The sequence below is a fragment of the Panthera onca genome, chromosome X (genome assembly GCF_046562875.1).
Source record: "Panthera onca isolate mPanOnc1 chromosome X, mPanOnc1 haplotype 2, whole genome shotgun sequence".
Lineage (NCBI taxonomy): Eukaryota > Metazoa > Chordata > Mammalia > Carnivora > Felidae > Panthera > Panthera onca.
This window is the reverse complement of record NC_138357.1, coordinates 114,832,834-114,851,763: the sequence shown is the minus strand read 5'-3', so window position 1 is coordinate 114,851,763 and position 18,930 is coordinate 114,832,834. Positions and strand designations below refer to the sequence as shown.

Here is an 18,930-nt window from a genome sequence, read left to right as displayed (position 1 = left end):
CACCTTTGCACTTCGACTTCTCTATTCATTCTCACCACCTCACTGACCTCATTCAATTGAAAGGCTTGCAACACCAACAACCTAGATGATTTTCAAACTTATACCCCTAGTCAAAACTTTCCTCCCAAATTCCGAATCTACCTACTCAACATGTCCATTTAGATGCCTAAGAGGCATATCAGACCTATCATATCTGTAGCTAAACCTTTACATCTGCTCCCGTCTTCCTCACCTTGCCACTTATTTAGGCCTAAAACGTAGAATCACACTTGACTCTCCTTTTTCTCATTCCCCAGATCTAAGCTTACTAGCAAACCCTATTGGTTTCACCTTCAAGATCTATGTAGAATATGCTTAATCACTTTCTGTACCTCCTCTGCTACCACACTGGTCAAGGCCATCGTCACATTTTGCCTGGATCATTGCCAAAAACCTTATCTCCTGGTCTCCCAGCTTCTGCCCTTTTCCTCCTACAGACTGTTCTCTACGAGGTAGCCAGAGTGATCCTTTTAAAATCTAAGTAGGGGCACCTGGGTGGCTCCGTCGGTTGAGCGTTGAACTTCGGCTCAGGTCATGGTCTCGCAGTTTGTAGGTTCGAGCCCCATGTTGGGTTCTGTGCTGACAGCTCAGAGCCTGGAGCCTGTTTCGGAATCCGTGTCTCCCTCTCTCTCTGCCCCTCCCCTGCTCATGCTCTGTCTCTCTGTGTCTCTCTCTCTCTCTCTCTCTCAAAAATAAATACACATTAAAATAAATAAATAAATAAATAAAATCAACTTGGATCTTGTCACTCCTCTGCTCAAAACCTCCAATATTTCCTCACCATAACTAGAGTGAAAGCCAGGGCCTGCAAGGCCCCGCATGATCTGACCACCCATCCATTACCTCTCTGATGATATATCCTGTTACTTTGCCTTTTCTTTTACTATACTCCAGCCACACTTGCCTGCTTGGGCTGGGCTTCCTCTGCCTCAGGGCCTTTTTTTTTTTTTTTTTTTTTAATGTTTGTTTATTTTTGAGACAGAGACAGAGCGTGAGCTGGGGAGAGGCAGAGAGTGAGGGAGACACAGAATCCAAAACAGGCTCTAGGCTCTGAGCTGTCAGCACAGAGCCCGACGTGGGGCTCAAACCCACAAAATGTGAGATCATGACCCGGGCAGAAGTCGGATGCTTAACCGACTGAGCCACCCAGAAGCCCCTGCCTCAGGGCCTTTGAACCCACTGTTCTCTCAGCTTTGAATGCTCTTTCCCTCCACCATCCCATTGTTAACTCTCTCACCTTGCTCAGGTATTTGCCCAAATATCTTCTCAGCGAGGCCTTTCCTGACTGCCCTATTTAGAATTAACTCTTTTCCTCTCTCCTTCACACTGGAAACTCAGTATCCCCCCTTCCCGCTTTATTTTTCTTTGCTACGCTTATCGCCATCTCATTTCCCAGATATTTACTTATTTGCTTTATTTGCTTGTCCCCCACCATCTGCTAGAATGAAAATTCCACGAAGGCCTAGATCTGGTTCTCTTCACTGGTATGTTCCACAGAGCCTATGTGGTGCCCAATGCATAGTAAGTGTCCAATAAATATGTCCTGAATGAACCTGTTCAGGGCTGGGGAGGACTCAAGCCAAGTCAGTTGCTCCCAATCAGAGCTAATCCTGGGGCCTTTGCATACACTCGTGACAGGAGACATTTCCTAGTTCGCCCTTGACTTGAACATGAGATAATCCAGAGGCTGGAGGTTCTGCCGCCCCTCCTCTGGTGCGTTGCCTCAGGCCGGACTCTCAGCGTGCAGAGCAGGGCCCTCTTGTCCACAGTACTCACTGCTCTCGCCCATGTGCGAGGTTTACGCCGTTTCCCCAGGGATGGGCTCGACGAGTGCCTTGCTTTGGCCGGTTGAATGTGGGCACAAGTGAGGTGTATCACTTGCAAGTAAAAGTGTGAAGAGCCAGCTTGTGATTTGCTACTTCAGTGTTTCCCCTTTGCTGTGGGAGCGGCAACGCTGCGAGGGAGGTTGGCCTGAGAGAGAGAGAAGACCCCACGAGATGGAACCGCAGCCAGCCTGCACTGGCCATGGCATAGGAGTGAAAAACAAACCTTGAGGAGTGTGAGCCGCTAAGATTCGGGGGTCGATTGTTACCAAAGCGTAACATCACCTAAGTGGACTCAATACTCCTGCTACTTTAAAAAGAAAATGAGTTTATTAAAGGATATTTGGTAGCTCACAGGATCTTCAAGAAGGCCTTGGAGACTCCAAAGCCAGGAATGCTGTCTTTTTTTTTTTTTTTTTAAGAGAGAGAGCACATGGAATGGGGGGAGGGGGAGAAGGGTGAGGGGGAGAGAGCGAGAATCCTAAGCGGACTGACGCTCAGTATGGAGCACAACGCAGGGCTCAGTCCCATGACCCTGGGATCACGACCTGAGCCGAAACCAAGAGTCAGAAGCTCATCGAACCGAGCTACCCAGGCGCCCTGCCAGGAGTAGTGTCTTGACCTCACCGTGGGGCTGCACCGGCAAAGACACCCACTGCTGCCCCACGGAGTACACTTGAGCCAGTGACGGGACACCAAGTCTCTGAAAACCGGCCCCCTGAGCCACTAACGTTGTCACAAGACGGCTTTCGCAACCCCTTGCCTCCTCGCGTTGCCCTCGTAGCTGAGGTCTCTGGCAGAGGCTAGAAGAGAGACTTTCTTGTTTCTCCTGTGAGGAGGTGGGAGTGGAGTCAAAGGTGGCGAATGGAGAAGTTGGTGGGTGACCACAAAGCACGAGAGACATCTGCTGCCTGCTGAAGCCTGAGAATGGGGCCAAGAGCTAGGGATTAGAGCTGAGAAAGAGACCGACCGGGTGCTGTCCTGTAAAGCCTCGACCAAGCCGTGCCTTAAGTACACCTGTTGACTCTTCAGTTGTTTGAAGAATGCATTCCTGGTTTTGTTTAGGCCAGCCGGATTTGGGCTTACTAGTACTTGCAATGGAAGGCGTCCTGAAGGACTCCCCGCGTTGCAGTCCCTTGATACAAGTTGTCTATTATCACATGGCTGCAACACGTCTAGGAGCACAGTGTTGGGTAGTGTGGGAGTTCTTTTGTTTTGTTTTGTTTCTTAAAGTGTATGACATGGCCTCATCTCAAGGAGTTCGAAGAACACTAATTTACCCCAAGGACTGATTTGTTCCCAGCTGTTAATGGAGGATAATGGTTTGATGTGGTTTTCCTAGCTCGGGATCTTATTGGATTTTAACAGACCCTGTCTCTTCTCTCTTAAAGAAGATACTCAAAAGAGGAGAAGGAAAGGGGGGGCGGGCGGGACGATGTGCAAAAGCCTTTCGAACAGTAAAGATGGTCTCGTGTGGTATTCCTCTCAACAGCAGCTATCTCTAGTCTCCCAAATCACCCACTGTCACAACCGGTGAGCTTAAATTTGATAGAGATGGCCACCCAGGAGAGAAACAGATCAGCTCAAAATACTTTGTCTCTACCTCCCTCGTTTATGTCTTGAGATGCCACTCGTTTCTAAAGTCACTCCCCTGGGACTTTGTAACCGAGCACAGAACCATTTGGCCACTCCCCACTCCTACAGAACCCCACTTGAAAGGAAATGTCTGATAGCGGCATCTAGCCAGCGCCAATTGGTGATGGAAATGAAATTGGCTACACTCCCTCTACTTGCCCAACACTTACTGTCTCCTTTAGATTTGCAAGGAGATTCAACAGTGCACACAATGGGACTTGCCTCTAAGTTGTTCCTCATCGTCTGGCAGGAAGATTTCAAGAGTGATGCCGGTGTTAAACAGAAATTATATTATGGGTTTTTAATTAGTGATTTTAAATATTTGCGATATGGGGGGGGTGGGTAAAATTAGAGTATAGTCTGAGAGCTGATGTAATAATAAAACCCACACCAATTAGTAGGTTGTTTAACTCCGTTAGAGGCTGTCTGCAGGCTGGCAGCTTTCCTGTGCTAAATCCTGTTGAAATGCAGTGGCTTCTATTTTGTGCAGAACCAGCACGCTGCCATGACAACTGTCTGTGAATATTACTTCAATATTAGTCATAGGTTTCCAGTTTCAGCCTCTGGGTCCAGCGTTCATTCTAAAACCCAGATGCACATCTGTTCTTAAAGGAGTTCTCCTGGACATGTTTACAAAAAACAAAAGCAAGATACTGTCAACCGGCCGAGTTTTTCTTTTGGAAAAGAAATACGAGTGAATTTACACAATTGCAAATTGTAGATTTCGTTGCTGTTCTTTTCTTTTGGAAAGACTATTTGGCTATGGATTTACATTGTGTTTGACCATAGGTTTGATTAACTAGATGTCCTAGGCAAGAGTTTGGAAAGGTTCTTTTAGGTCTGTCACCCTTAGGTTACCTTATTCTTTTTCTCCACCCTCTCCCCCCACCCACCCATTTAATAGTGTCAGAAGGAATCTCTCGGTTGCAAGTGATAGAGGCCTGCATCCAAACCAAGTTAGCAAAACCGGTCTCCAATGAATCTGCCTTGAAAGTTCCACAGGTAACATTTCATGCAGAGATTTACAATGGAGGGCTCCCCCTATGTTTCCCTGCCCTTCTCTGGTCGCCCTTTTCCAGATAACGCTTGTGCCCCTCTCACCGGCTCTTGTCATGGTGACAGCCTTGCTCAGAGCACCACAGTCTTAAGCTACAGGCCCAGCCAAACACTCCGTCTTGCCAAGAAAAGGGGCTGTGCTCGCCGCCTTGGGCCTGAGTTATGGGCCCATCCCTTGACAATCACTGGTGTTTGGGAAGTGGGCTCCCGCTCATTTGCTTAAGCCAGTCAGGGCCTATACTTAGAGTAGGGGGCGCCGTCAATCCCATGCAAGCCGCAGAGCTGAGAATAGGCAGAGGCTGATTTCAAAAAGGAAAATCGGGGTACTGTTACAAGGAAGCAAGGGGAATACTTACTAGCCATCTGGTTAAGGAACAGAATGCCGAGCAAATAATAATAATAATAATAATAAACAGCAGCTAGCACTTACTGAATACTAATGATGAGCTAGGTACTACTCAAACTGCTTTATAGGTATACTGGTTAGAGAATGTGTTTGGCTGCATGTAAGAAGGCAAATGAAACAGCAAGGACTTGACCCAGAGGGGTTGTTTTCTATCCCATGTCCTATGAAGGTAGGCAAGAAGCAACTTCACGGTATCATCCGTGTCTCAGGCTCATCTTTCAGCCCTTCTGCATTATCATTCCCAGCATGGGGCTCTCTTCTTAATGCTCACAGGACGCTGCTCCTTCCTCCAGACACCGTGTCCCGGTGCCAGGCGGAGTGGGGGAAGGGCAAAGAGGAGAGGGCTCACGCTAGCCGAGTCTTGTCTTTTTTTTAATCGGGAAAACAGCTTCTCTGGGAGCCTCGGCCAGGAGATTTCTGCTTATATCTTGGCCAGAGCTGTGCCACATGACCACCCCTAACTGCAAGGGGACCTAGCCAATCAAATTTTGTGGGCTAAGCCCGTTGCCACCTGGAACAAACTTGAGATTTTATTGGTAAGGAAGAAAGGGAGGATGGATATGGGTTAGGCAGCTAACTAGGCTGCCATGGTCTATATGAAATCATTTATTCCTTGGAATCCATTATTCCAAGTGTGGTGGTACTATCACTATCCCAGTTTTCTTTTTTTTCTTTTTTTTTTTTTAACGTTTTTATTTTTGAGACAGAGAGAGACAGAGCATGAACGGGGGAGGGGCAGAGAGAGAGGGAGACACAGAATCGGAAGCAGGCTCCAGGCTCTGAGCCATCAGCCCAGAGCCCGACGCGGGGCTCGAACTCACGGACCGTGAGATCGTGACCTGAGCTGAAGTCGGACACTTAACCGACTGAGCCACCCAGGTGCCCCACTATCCCAGTTTTCTAAGAAACAGGCACAGGGAGGTCGTGTAATTGTCCCAAGTTCACACACAGCTGTTAAGTGGCAGGGCTGATATTTCTATGAAATAACAAGAACTGACTCCTGGTTCCCTTTCCCAATCCTTCTACTCTTCCATGCATGGAAGACTTCATTTTTACTTTTTAAAAAATGGCAATAATTTGCTCTAGGCCCTATATTAATTTCACAACCTTCTCAGGGAAAACAATCCATAGAAACCTTGGATCTCTCACCAACTTGTTTTTCATAGTGTCCTTTTCACATAGCCACGCCGGTGGGAACATGACATATTAGCAGGAATTGTATTTGGTAGTAAGAAACACACCTAAAAGGGAGGTACTGGGGGGGGGAGTTTTTTTCTATGCCCCTCAAAGTTCTAAGAATTGAATTGACGTGAAACAGACTAACAGGAGAAAATAACAACATGCAGAAAATGCACACAGCCATGAGATCCCAAAGACAGGCATGATAGGGTATATGATATATGTCATCCTGAACCAAGGAGAAGGGGGTAAGCGGTCTGGGAATTCGAAGTGAAGGAGAAACAATTCTCAGGAAGATGAAAAAGAAAAAAATGTTGGTAAACCAATGTCGGCTGGCCGCTCAGAAGCAACGGGACGTAGAGAGGCGTTTGATCAAACGGGTCTTGCTAGGTTCCTTCATGTCTACCATACCTAGTTCATATCATGCTATAGTTACTATGGCAATAGCTCTCTTCCTGGAGCAGGTCCTCTATCTAAATTCTTTTCTGCAGTTAGAGGGAAGGCCGAAGTTGCTTCCTGCGTCTTTTTGGGCCTTGATTGTTCTTAGCCGGAAATCTGCATGCCAAAGTGACACGCTTTGGGGTGGCCTGCCTTTGGCCTCTGCAAAGGTTATTTTCATCTCCTGTGATGCAAAATCCAGAGCTGCATTCAAGAATGAAAGTGTACCTGTTAAAGTACAAGGGCCATGCCACATATAGAAATTTCCTGTCCTGAGTTACATCAGGTCAGTTTATATGACATTTCCTTAAAACTGCTTTGAAAAGTGGACTTCTCACTAAGTAAGAATAACAATCTGCCTCACTTGGGTCAATCAGTGAAATTTCACATTACTGGTACCTCAGTTTGCTTCTAATTTTTATTTTCCTCATTCTTTCCAAGTATTTGAAATCTTTAGCTTATGGCATTGTTTTATTTGTATATCACAATTTTTTTGGTTGTGGTTTTGGTAATAACCACTGAATTGACCATAAGAAGCATGAGAACATGGTAGGATGTAGTTTGACTTTAAAAGTTATGAAAGACTGGGGCGCCTGGGTGGCTCAGTCCGTTAAGCCTCTGACTTTGGCTCAGGTCATGATCTCATGGTTCGTGGGTTTGAGCCCTGAGTCAGGCTCTGTGCTGACGGCTCGGAGCCTGGAGCCTGCTTTGGACTCTGTGTCTCCCTCTCTCTCTGCCCCTCCCCTGCTCATGCTCTGTGTCTGTCTCTCTCTCTCTCAAAAATAAATATTAAAAAAAATAAAAGTTTTGAAAGAGTGGATTGAAAAAGAAATAGAGATTTAAACAAACAAAAATCATACTGTGTTGTAGAACAGCGCCACTCAACATATGCTTCTCTATCACTTGGGAGCTTATTAGAAACACAGATTCATGAGCCCCACTCCAGATATGTTGAATCAGAACCTCTAGGGGCTGGGCCCAGGAACCTGTGTTTTAACAAGAATCCCAGATGGTTTATAAGCACATTAAAGTTTGAGAAGCACTGTCTAAGGGTTTTCTGTAGATGAGACCCACAGATCTTGTACTCTTTGGAATATTGGTGAAAATACTAACTTCAGGTTTGGTAAACTTAAGACCTACCTATATTAAACTCTAGATTCTCCTTTGAAAGTTCCGAAATCATAGACTTCAGTTATTTAGTCCAGGTCACTAGTCTTAAGTGTATGCCTGACTCCTTCCCCCTATCAACACCTTTACCTCATTAATCAGTATTTGTCTTTTAGATGTCAGTTCAAAGCTTACTTTCTCTGATAAGCGTTTGCTTGACCTCCTGACTCACTCTCATGATGCATGTACTTCTCCTTTGCAATTTCACATTTATTTTTATGATTATTCAATTAATGTTTACTTCCCCCACTAGGCTATAAACTTCACGAGGGAAGGGACTTGTCAGTTCTGTTAACTGATATATCCCTAGGGTTTAGAACAGTGCCTGGCACACCATAGGTGCTCAACAAATGTTTATTGAATGAGTCTACGAATGATACCAAGACAGGAATAAGTGCTCTTAACTTTCAACAATAGCCGAATTATGGAAAGAGCCTAAATGTCCATCAAGTGATGAATGGATAAAGGAATTGTGGTTTATATACACAATGGAATACTACGTGGCAATGAGAAGGAATGAAATCTGGCCTTTTGTAGCAACGTGGATAGAACTGGAGAGTGTGATGCTAAGTGAAATAAGTCCTACAGAGAAAGACAGAGACCGTATGTTTTCACTCTTATGTGGATCCTGAGAAACTTGACAGAAGACCATGGGGGAGGGGAAGGAAACAAAAAGTTAGAGAGGGAGGGAGGCAAACCATAAGAGACTCTTAAGAACAGAATAAACTGAGGGTTGAGGGGGTGGGAGGGAGGGAAAAGTGGGTGATGGGCATGGAGGAGGGCACCCGTCGGGATGAGCACTGGGTGTTGTATGGAAACCAATTTGACAAGAAATTTCATATTTTAAAAAAATAAGTAAATAAAATAAAAAAGATTTTCAATATTAAAAAAAAAAAAAGAAGTGCTCTTAAAGACAATTCCCTAAAAACTTTTCTAAAGGCTTCACAACGAGCACTTGGTCATCTCAGGCAATAGTAGCAAGGGTTTTTTTTACATTTTTTTAAATGTTTATTTATTTTTGAGAGAGACAGAGACAGAATGCGAGTGGGTTAGGGGCAGAGAGCGAAGGGGACACAGAATCGGAAGCAGGCTCCAGGCTCCGAGCTGTCAGCACAGAGCCCCACGTGGGGCTCGAACTCCGGGCCGTGAGATCATGACCTGAGCCGAAGTCGGACGCTCAACCAGCTAAGCCACCCAGACGCCCCAGTAGCGAGGGTTTTGAAAAGAAAGCCATGGATCTTTCCCAGGCTTTGTTTTAGCTAATAGTTTCAGCGCGCCTCCAGGAAACCAACTGTTCTTTGTTTCCTGTGTTCATAAGCACAAAAATGGTTGACAGCGAGGCAAATGGTGGCAAAAAGAAAGCTCGAAGAACCTGGAAGCCGTCTTCCCAATAAACAGGAAGTGGTCCTCTCATCCAGGTTGTGTTCTTCATGTTCTGTTGGCAGGTACTGTCATATTTGCATCTGACATTGTGGGGTTGCCAGGACAACCTATTAAAGAGTCATTCTAGAATCTACCTCTGGAAAATTCCAGATGAGGCTGAGGAATTCTAAGTAAGACCTTTAAGTGTGACAATGGCTTGTGTCCTGAGCCTGCAGGTCAGGCTGAAAGATTCAGTGGCCAACAAAGTGAAGATCTAGGAGTCTGTTTTCCTTGAACCCGTGTAGAACTGACGGGACTTGGAGAGAAGGGTAAGAACTCTTAATGGAGCAGATGAGTCGAATGAAATCTGGGTTGGCATGGAACGTGTGGCTGAAAGTTAACCTCCTTCCTCTGTTTATTTCGCCAACTCTTGTAGGCTTTATGTTTTGTGTATGGAGGTTTTCATACTTTAATATATATTTTACATACTTTCATATAATTTACATACTTTAATTTATATTGGGGCTATCTTCATAGGGTAGAATTGGGTCACCTTGATGTAGGAGGAGTAGTATTCACCAAATCGTAAGACTGTAATGTTGGGGAGGCCACCCAACCTCTTTGGGCCTTGTTTCCTGTCCAATGGAACGAAGGACCTTTCTGAACAATTCCAGAGGACCAGAGGACCAGAGGACCTTACCACATCACAGGCTCACCTGTGACAGAGCTCTGGGCCGCGAGCCTCACGATGATCTTGCGAGGGGACTCCGCTGTGTGCCTAGATCAGTTTTGCCCAATTCCCAGCGCTTTGGTATGAAAGGGAGTTGCATAAATGTATATTCTTGTTTTATTTTTGTCTTCGAATGGCAGATTATAGCTCCTGAAGAAGGAAAATAAGGAGAAGTAAGAAATTACCATTACTCTGCCATTGACTCATGCTAGATGTCAAACTGAGATACACGCAAAACGCAAGCACATACAAGCTAAAGGAACAGATTGTGGCAATATTTAAAAATATCACAACTCTAAATAAGAAGCGGTTCTGATAAGCCTACTTGGCATTCGTGCAAGACACCCCTAACTCTGAAGGATCTGAATTGAACATTGCCAAGGTAAATTACTTCTATTCAGTAATGATAGATAAAAGTATATTGGCTTCTATGATAATACCCGTCTCCCTTGGTTTGCAGATACCCCTCTCTCCTGGGCCTCTTCCTTTCCAGATCGTTCCTTTTTTAGTCTCCTTTCTTCCCTCCCCCTCCTCCTCATTTCCTTTAAACGGACTTCTGCTTTTACCCGTCTTGCCTTCTTTCTCTACAAGCTCTCCCTGGCTGTTTTATCCCCTCTAATTGCTTCAGTCGTTATCTGTAACCTGACGACCTCTTGATGCAAATCTGCAGACCTGATTTATTTCCTGGGCCCTAAACCCAGGCTTCTGCTGCCGATGGGACAATTGAACTGGTTATTTTTCTCCACCTCCCCTTCGCGTCCTGCCCTTGTCCCCGTTAATACTCTCCCACAGTTGATGGCATTGTCCACCAGACTAGGTGACAAGAGGGCAGGGACCGTGTCTGTCTTGTCCACCATTTTACCCAGCACTCAGTGTCATGCCTGGCGTATGGTAGACACCCAACAAATATTGAAGGAGTGATTCATGCATCTCTGATTTCAGACTCGAAACCTCGGGATCATTCTTGATGCCTCTGCCTCCCTCACTTCCTATACCCAGGCTGGGACCTGTGGGCTTTATTACCGGAATAGCTTTCACATTTGGCCCCTCCTCTCCATCCCCGCTGCCACCGCTTTAATCCAGCCCTTAGCATCTCCTGGGGTGTTGCGGGAGCTTCCTCCTTGGTCTTCCTGTGGCTGGCTTTTCCCCAGTTCATCATCATCGGCCCCTCAGAGTGATCTTCCTGAAGCCGGAATCTGATCAGATTACCCTCAGGCTTCCCTTCACTTAAACCGAGTTTACAGTCTGTCTGCCTCCCACCGAATCCATGGAGTCTGTGCAGTGTTTTGAGAAGATGAGAATCGCTGCATTTCATTGATTCTGAGATGTACATGTTTTTCACACTTTAGCACCTCTGAGATTGGAATGTGTGTTAAAATCGATGGGGTGTCATGGTTTGATGGGTGGCTTTTTTCTTTCTTATTGGTACATAAAACAATGATGTACCTGATAATCGATGGCATCTTAAATTTGCAGAAATAGACCCATTGTGACATTTAAAAATAGGGAGATTTTTACATAAAAATATGTTCAGCTTCTCTCGAAAAATTACAGCGGGCAGCGCTGGGCCAGGATTTCTGGATGGCAGCCTAAGAGGGAGCTACCAGTAAGTAGCAGCTGCTTCATTTAGGCAAAAAAACTCTCTAGAACGTTCCATCACTTCCACCTAGGTTGTATTGTTCATTTATATTATCTGCCCCAGCCCATGCAAGCATTCGAAATTGTAATCCCTGACCGATGAGTAAAACCCTGAGTTCCTTGTTATGATTGGCACCAACCTACCTCCCCATCCTCAGCTTTGCACACCCCCTGTCCCCTAGTCTCAGGAAGCACTACTCAAATATAACGCGCTCCCATGTTCCCTGGACTGCCTTTTCCCATCTTGCACGTTCTGTGAAGTCTTTCCTCACTTGCCCTGGCAGAACTAATATCCTTCTAGACTCCAGCGGTACGTGGGCATATCTCTGTACCTGTGCCTCCTGTCTTGAAATTATTTGTGGACAGACCCGTGTCCCTCATTCAGTTGTGAACCTGGAAGGGAAATGGATCAGAATGTGTTCATTTTTTTATCCCTGCCTCGTAGCTGGAACACGCTCGGGAAGTACCTGTCGAATAGAGAATGGGTGGGCTATGTTTTCTCACGGGGATCTCTGTTTTTCGAGTTTTGCCCCTGGGTGGAGAGCTACAAGTGAAGTCAGAGGGAAGAGCAAGCGTTTTCCTTAGTGCTCGTGGTTCGTTGTAGGAAGACGCTGCTTCTGGCTGTGATTCAGGGAGGCCCTTGGCAAAATCAGTCCGTGGGGACTTTAATATCTTGCAGACCCTAAGGCACTAGACCAGAGCCAACTCTGAGGCTTTTTAAAAAATTTTAAATTCGTGTACAGTGAAATCGACCCGTACAGTTCTGTGAATCCAGACGCATGGATAGGTTAGTGTAACCACCACCCCAATCAGGATACGGAACACTGCCTCCCCAAACTGGCTCTTGCCACCCCTTTGTACTCACACCCTCCCGCACCCAGAAACGCTGGCAACCACGGAGCAGTTCTCCATCACTGTGGTTTTGACTTTCTGAGACCGTCACAGCAACGTATGTGGTCTTTTAAGCCGGCTTCTTTTACTCAGCATAACGCCTTTGAGACTCATCCGGGTTGTGCGTGTCGATAATCTCCTTGTAGCTGTTAAGTTGCCCCACGGTTTGTGTATACATTCACCCCCTGAAGGCCCTTTGGGCTGTTTTCAGTATTGGACGATATGAGCCTGTTGGTACAGGCCTTTTGTGTGAATATAAGCTTTCATTTCTCTAAAGTAAATGCCCGGGGGTAGGCTTGTGATGTCATAAGGTGAGCGTGTGTTCGACTTCATAAGAAACTACCAGACCCTTTTTCCGAGTAAACGTACCCTTTTGCATTCTCACCAGCAAAGCGTGAGAGTCTCCGTTGCTCCACACCCTCCGTACCAGTGCTGGGTATTATTAAATTGTCTTTAACTCTCCTAATGGGTGTGCAGTGGCTGTCCTTTGAATTTCTGCCTCCTCAAATCCAGTCTAGGGGAACCACGGGGGGAAAAAATGGTACCAATTTGTGGTGCTTCAAACTCTGATCATCTTCTTCAGTCTTCCTTCTGCCGCTGACTTTTCAGGGTCCTTGTGTTACTTGTTCATTGCTACGCAACAAGTTACCAAAAACTTTAGAAGCTTAAAGTGCACACTTATGATCTCGCGGCTTCTGTGGGTTATGAATCCAGGCGTGGCTTCCGTGGGTCCTCACAAGCTGGTGTAATCAAGGTGTTGGCTAGGCCACAGTCGTTGTAAGGCTCAACTGGAGAAGGGTCCACCTCCAAACTCAAGTGGTTGTTGGGAGAATTCAGTTCCTTGAGGCCTGTCCGACTGAGGGCCTCCATTCCTTGCTGGCTTTTGGTCAGAGACTTCCTTCAGTCCTGCCACATAGGCCTCTCCAACGTGGCGGCTTACCTCCTCAAAAGCGGGCAAGTTGTGAAGGCAATAGAGAGGGTCTGCTAGCAAGACAGAAAGTCACAATCTTTTATAACCTAGTCACAGAAGCAATGGCCCAACACCTTTGCTGTATTTTATTGACTGGAAGTCGGTCACTAGATCCAGCTTTACAGTGAAGGAGAGGGATTACACAAGAGTGTGAATACCAGGAGGCGGGGATTATTGGGGGCCATCTTGGGTCTGCCTGCCACAGTCCTCAAATGGCTGCTCCGTGGATTCTGCCCAGGTTTTTTATAGCTTCCTTCTGCAGGAGAGACAGGTCGAGTGGGGAGAGTGTCCTTATTCTGCCCAGACCACGACTCTCCGTGAAGCTTTTTGATTTGATTTCTGAACATTCAGGGTCAATTCAAAGAGGTTTATTTTTGTTTTTTTAAAGATTTTATTTTGTTAAGTAATCTCTACACCCAAAATGGGGCTCGAACTCACAACCCCGAGATCAAGAGTCGCATGTTCCATCAACTGAGCCAGCCAGGCACCCCTGTTTTTTGTTTTCAACTTAAGCTATCTCAGACCAAGCTAGGGTTAGGTTAAGCAGTGGTCAAAATTTAAATTTTCATACTTACTAATCTTCTGTTTGTTAAATTACAGCCGTGGAAAGGTCAACTTTTGTGCCCAAGATGGAGGCTTTTCAAAGCCGAACTTGTAAACTTCAACACATAATGACAGCTGTTCCAGCCTGTCATTGTGGCTGCTGACCAGGTGACCCCAACAGATACATCTGGCCAGCACTGACCTTTAGGAATTTCTTTCCCTGGATAGTGAATTGTAACCCACCTTTAATTTCTTTTAATGACTTTCTGATGACGTGCCAAATCTGGCCTCTCTTTTCTCCTACTTAACGTGGCTTTTCAATACCCAAAATTCATCCCTGGAAATATGCTCAGTCCTTTCTCTTTATTGAAAAGTGAAATCGCTTGGTGTTCCTTCCTGCTCTTTAAAAGGAAGTAGGCTCTCGAAATCAAGATTCTTTGAATGTTTTTGATCACGAACCGGTCACAGTAAAAGCTTTTTGAGACTGGACGCCTCATACAGGCATACTAACTTATTTGTAACCGATACTACCGAACTCGTATATTGTCTACATTGCCACACACACGTGAAGGCAGGAAATTCAAAAGGAGTTTAAAAATAGGTAAAAATGTGAGTTCCAGTATTTTGCTTTCTACCGTCCAAAGGAGTGCTATCGGGTGTTGCTGTATCAGGGGTCATGCGTGGACAGACACCTTAAGTACTCACCACCCGATAGATCTGCACACATCGGGTGTTTTTTTTTTTCCTCAGTCTCTTCCCAAACCCAGCTGTTCTGTCTCAAGTCCAGCATATTCTCAGTGTGTGTCATGACCAGTAAGAGGAGCTGCCCATTAGCATTACTTCTCCTTGGTAGAAGATGGCAGTGTGGCCAACGTCAGGAGGCTTGCGAGGTAGGGGAGCCTTGCCTGCAACGCTCAGTCTCTCCCTTGTGAGGTAATCAGCCCTCTCTGTTCCTCTCTTTCTGTAGCTTGCTGCCGCCATAGACTAGACGAATGTCCTGGCTTGGGTTCCCTCAGAGGCAGACCGCGAGCCAAGCATGTGAGACTACGTCTACTTGGGAGGTGAAGGCAAACCCAGTAGGGAAATGGGGAAGTGAGGAAGGAAGGACAGACAGCCACAAAAGAGGGGAGTCCAGCCTGTAAAGCTGGAGAGGCTGCCATTGTTCAGTCATAGCAGACGGGCACTTTTCTCTACCCACTTGTAAGTCTAATGGCCGTGTTCGGAACTCCGTTCGTGCTGATTTTTGTTTTCCCTCTCCCATTTCACATCCTTGTTAAGTACTGTAAGATACGCCCATGCGCAAGAATACGCGTCCCTCTTGTCTGCCTCTTCTCTCCCTCACCTCCTTTCTCCTTGGTTGACTGCTGGGTCATTAGGGCCTGAGGGCCGGGCATCATTCTTTGATTTTTCTTTACTTTTATGTATTTATTTTTAAACTGAACTTTATGCCTCACGTGGGGCTTGAACTCCCAACCCTGAGATCAAGAGTTACACACTCTACTGACTGAGCCAGCCAGGCACTCCAGCATCACTTCTTTTAGAAAGCCTTCCTCTATCCCCCTCTTGGGGATGGGGTTCTTTCTCTGTGCCCCTCAGCTGTCCTACTAGAGATCCTATCATACTGATTTGCTTTCATTTATTCGTGTAATAAAGATCTGTTTTGTGCCTAGCACTGTTTTAGATGCCTGGTGTTTATATTTCGATATGAGAGAAAGATTGTAATTTGTGATTTTATTTTGATGACTTATTCACCTGTGTGTTTGCCTCACCTGATCGTGTCCATTTTGTTCGCCATTTACGTCTCCATCCTTCAGCACAGTATCTGCCACGTAGGGGTGGCTCGATGACGATGTGTTGACTTGAAGAGCACAGGCCATCTTAGTTGACCTTTTCCTAGGGGGGAAGTGAACCCTCACCTTTCCTGTTGGCTGTTTTCATAGGATGATGTGCCCACTGAGAGAGAAATCGCCCTTGACTGTGAGGGGTACAAATCTGTTAACGAGTGAGTTTAAAACTGTTAGCATTACTTTGCCGATTATTTTTTCTGTTTTCAGGCCGGGAGAACACATCCCTGCTCAGCTGGAGGAAAGTCACAGAGCATCTGAGAAGAGGCTGGAACCTTCACTTTGCCAACACATAAGGTGCTGACCGAGGCAGTATAGAGTAAGGATATCATAAGCAGGAGTTCCAGAATCAAAGTGCCTGGGTTCAGATCCCAGCTCTGCCACTCATTTGCTGTTTGACTTCGGGCTAGAGTTCCTAAAGCGTAACAGGGATAATAGGATGGTGTGTGGATTAAATAAGATTAACACATGTCAAATTAACAAGTGCCTAGAACCTAGTACACACGCTCAATACACGTTATTATCATTGCTGTTCACATATGTCAGTGCTGATTCGTTCAACAGTGGAGGCTGGCTGGCTATAAGATTCTTTGTGGTGCTCCGAGTCCCATTTTGGCATTCTTTGTACAGTGGGAAAATAGGGTGAAATTCTTCATTTTAAGCAAATTCTGAGTTTCAGACAGATCACACAAAGGCTACAGCCAATGCAATTCATGGTCCAGGGGCCGGCCATTAAAATAGCCACCTACACCACGAGTTCTTTCCCTCCTTTCCTCTCTTTCTGCGATTAGACAAATATCTGGTGAGTACCTCTTAGGCATTTGGGGCTGGGAATGCCAAGAGGAATGACATGGATCCCTCCCTTTCAGGATTTTGCATGTAAAAGGACAAATTGTAGCGCACTTTGGGAAGCTCTGTAAGTGGGCACGCACAGAGCTTGTGGAACCAGAAGAAAAGACTGCCTAACTCCCCTTTGGTGATTTAGGAAAGGCTTCACATAGAAGGGGTGACATTTGAACAACCGTATCTAGACACAGCCATCGTTTAATCACCGTGGATTGAATAGGCATTTGGCCGGAAACACAGTGCCCAAGGCTGGGAAGCTCAACAGCATATGCCGTGTAACCAGCCAGGCAGAATTTGGGAGGAAAATTGCTGTGGGTGCAGCTGCCGTCAGTATGAGAGTCTGGGAGCCAGAATCCGCTGCGTTGCCTCGAAAGCCGACAGAACTGTGGCTGGTGGCAGCCGGTACTGATATGGGCACCTGCTTCTTCAAATGGGTCTTCCTCCTCCCCCTCCTCAGCGAGCTCAGCAAAATGACAGGTCAACTTTCAATTTCCTTTCTGCTGATGAAGGGAGGCGAAGCTCTCTTTCACAGATAGGTTCTCCGTCAAGCAGCTAATAGAATAGCTAGAGGAATAAAACTGTCATGTAAATGCATTTGCAGCACAGCAGCCAAGGCCGCTCCCTTAAGCCCGTGCCTTTTCGAGCCCTAAGGAGGAATGTTTAGTGTTTCCACTTCTCTCGGTCATACCCGGGTTACGGTAATGTTGCCTAAAAGTCATCCTTAGTTATCCTAAAGAGCCACTGAATGCTTTTCTGCCCTTCTTTAAAATTCATTGTGTATTTTGTATCGATGCAGATTATGTATGCAAACAGCGGCCTGGTCCTGCCTGTACAGAGCCTGGTCCCCTCGGAAGCAGTCATGTGACTGCAGCCCATTACTCGAGTGTTCTCCCTTTATCTCCCCCGGGGCAGGGTTGGGGCAGATGGCTGTGGCTCACGGGCCAACCCAGCCTCTCTCCCCGGGATCTCTGACTCGAGCTCGCCTTCCAGGCTGAAAGGCAAAGCAGCCGTGGCCTGTTTGAGTTATTTCTTCGTGTGTGCGCATGTGTGTTTATTTCTTGATTTATTTCAGCAAGAGTTCTCCCTGCAGAGAGCTGCAGAGATGTGAGTTGCAGATTGTGTGAATGCATGCGTGCTTGCACGTGTGTGTGCGCGTGTGTTGGTGGGGGGAGGGTGCTCCAGAGAGAGCTGGGATTGTACCTCTTCTCTTTCAGACCAGTGCACCCCCTCGTAGAAAAGGTTTTTTCTTGTGTTTGTTTCTCTTGAAACACCCAGGGTGAGGAAAAACCTCTGCATTGGCCAAGCGGAAGAAAGAGGTAATATGTTTGTTTGTTCTCGGGTATTTTGAGCAAGCGGAAGTCTACATTATAAACATATATTGGGTAGCAACGGGACAGGAAACATGCGCTCCTTACAGTTTGTTTTGTTGCTTTGCAATTTCTCGGAATGATTTTTCTCAAAGATTTGGATTCCCAGTCGGCTGTCATCACCTTAAAAGGATGTACAGCTGACTTTGCAATGGGAAGGGTCGCAGCCTATTTCAAATGAGCGCGATATTTGGAAAAACTCTGCGGTCACTCGGGTGAGGACTAGAAATGAGGGAAGAGATACTTTGGGAAACCCTTCCAGCCCCTTCGCGGGGGCAGTCCCCGAACCCCGCTCCACAACTTTGTGTTCAGAAATCTTCTGAGCCCCTTTGGCCTCTTGTATCTCTCTGCAAGAAAGGGAAACAGAATTCCTTGCGATGGTCGAGAGTTCTCCTGAGTGATTTAGTGCTTGCATAGACTGATCGGATTTGATCTGCCACCAAGGGGTAGCCGACCTTTTCGTGGACACTTTTGTTCTTTAATTATTACACAGAATGGGTCTTCGGCGCTGCTCCTACACAGCTGTGCCATGGAGTACAATATTTAATTTCTGCGTCTCAGCTCTTCATCTGTAATATGGGGGTGATGATACTACCTTAAAAGTTGCTGTTAAGATTGACTGGAATAATAGAAACAGAAAGCACCCACTGTGCTGGGTAAATAGCGGTCCTTAGCAAATAGTAGTGATTTTCGCTACATTGTTATTATTACCGGCATAGCATGCTTTCGGGTCTTTGTGCTCTCAGCGGAAAAAAAGGCCATTTCTTATGACTCTACAGTTACCCCCAGAAGGAGCAGACGCCCCAGGGTTTTAGTCTCTGGGAGGTCCCAGACCAAGCATTCTGAAGGAAGAGATTTGAGCAAACACAGTCCCGTTTCAGCACTCCTAGAGGGGCGGGCACCCACCAGTGCGTGACCCCTCCTGACTCATCAGCTAAGAAGAATTGCTTTTTGTTCAAACTGTTTTTTTTTTTTTTCCCCCCACCACTGAGCTCC

General features: G+C 46.2%; 1 protein-coding gene across 3 annotated transcripts in view; it reads left to right on the top strand.

Moving 5' to 3' along the window:
* Positions 1-9,283: 9,283 nt before the first annotated feature.
* The window catches only part of PPEF1 (protein phosphatase with EF-hand domain 1), a 107,709-nt gene continuing 98,062 nt past the window's right edge, over positions 9,284-18,930 (top strand). The window contains exons 1-4 of one of the 3 annotated variants that reach the window (XM_081794117.1): positions 9,284-9,434; positions 9,976-10,217; positions 15,932-16,018; positions 17,782-17,883. The gene's annotated coding sequence lies outside the window, so the exon portion shown is untranslated. Of the gene's footprint in view, positions 9,435-9,975; positions 10,218-13,934; positions 14,046-15,931; positions 16,019-17,781; positions 17,884-18,930 lie in introns of all 3 variants that reach the window. The other 2 variants (XM_081794118.1, XM_081794116.1) reach the window with 2 other exon arrangements.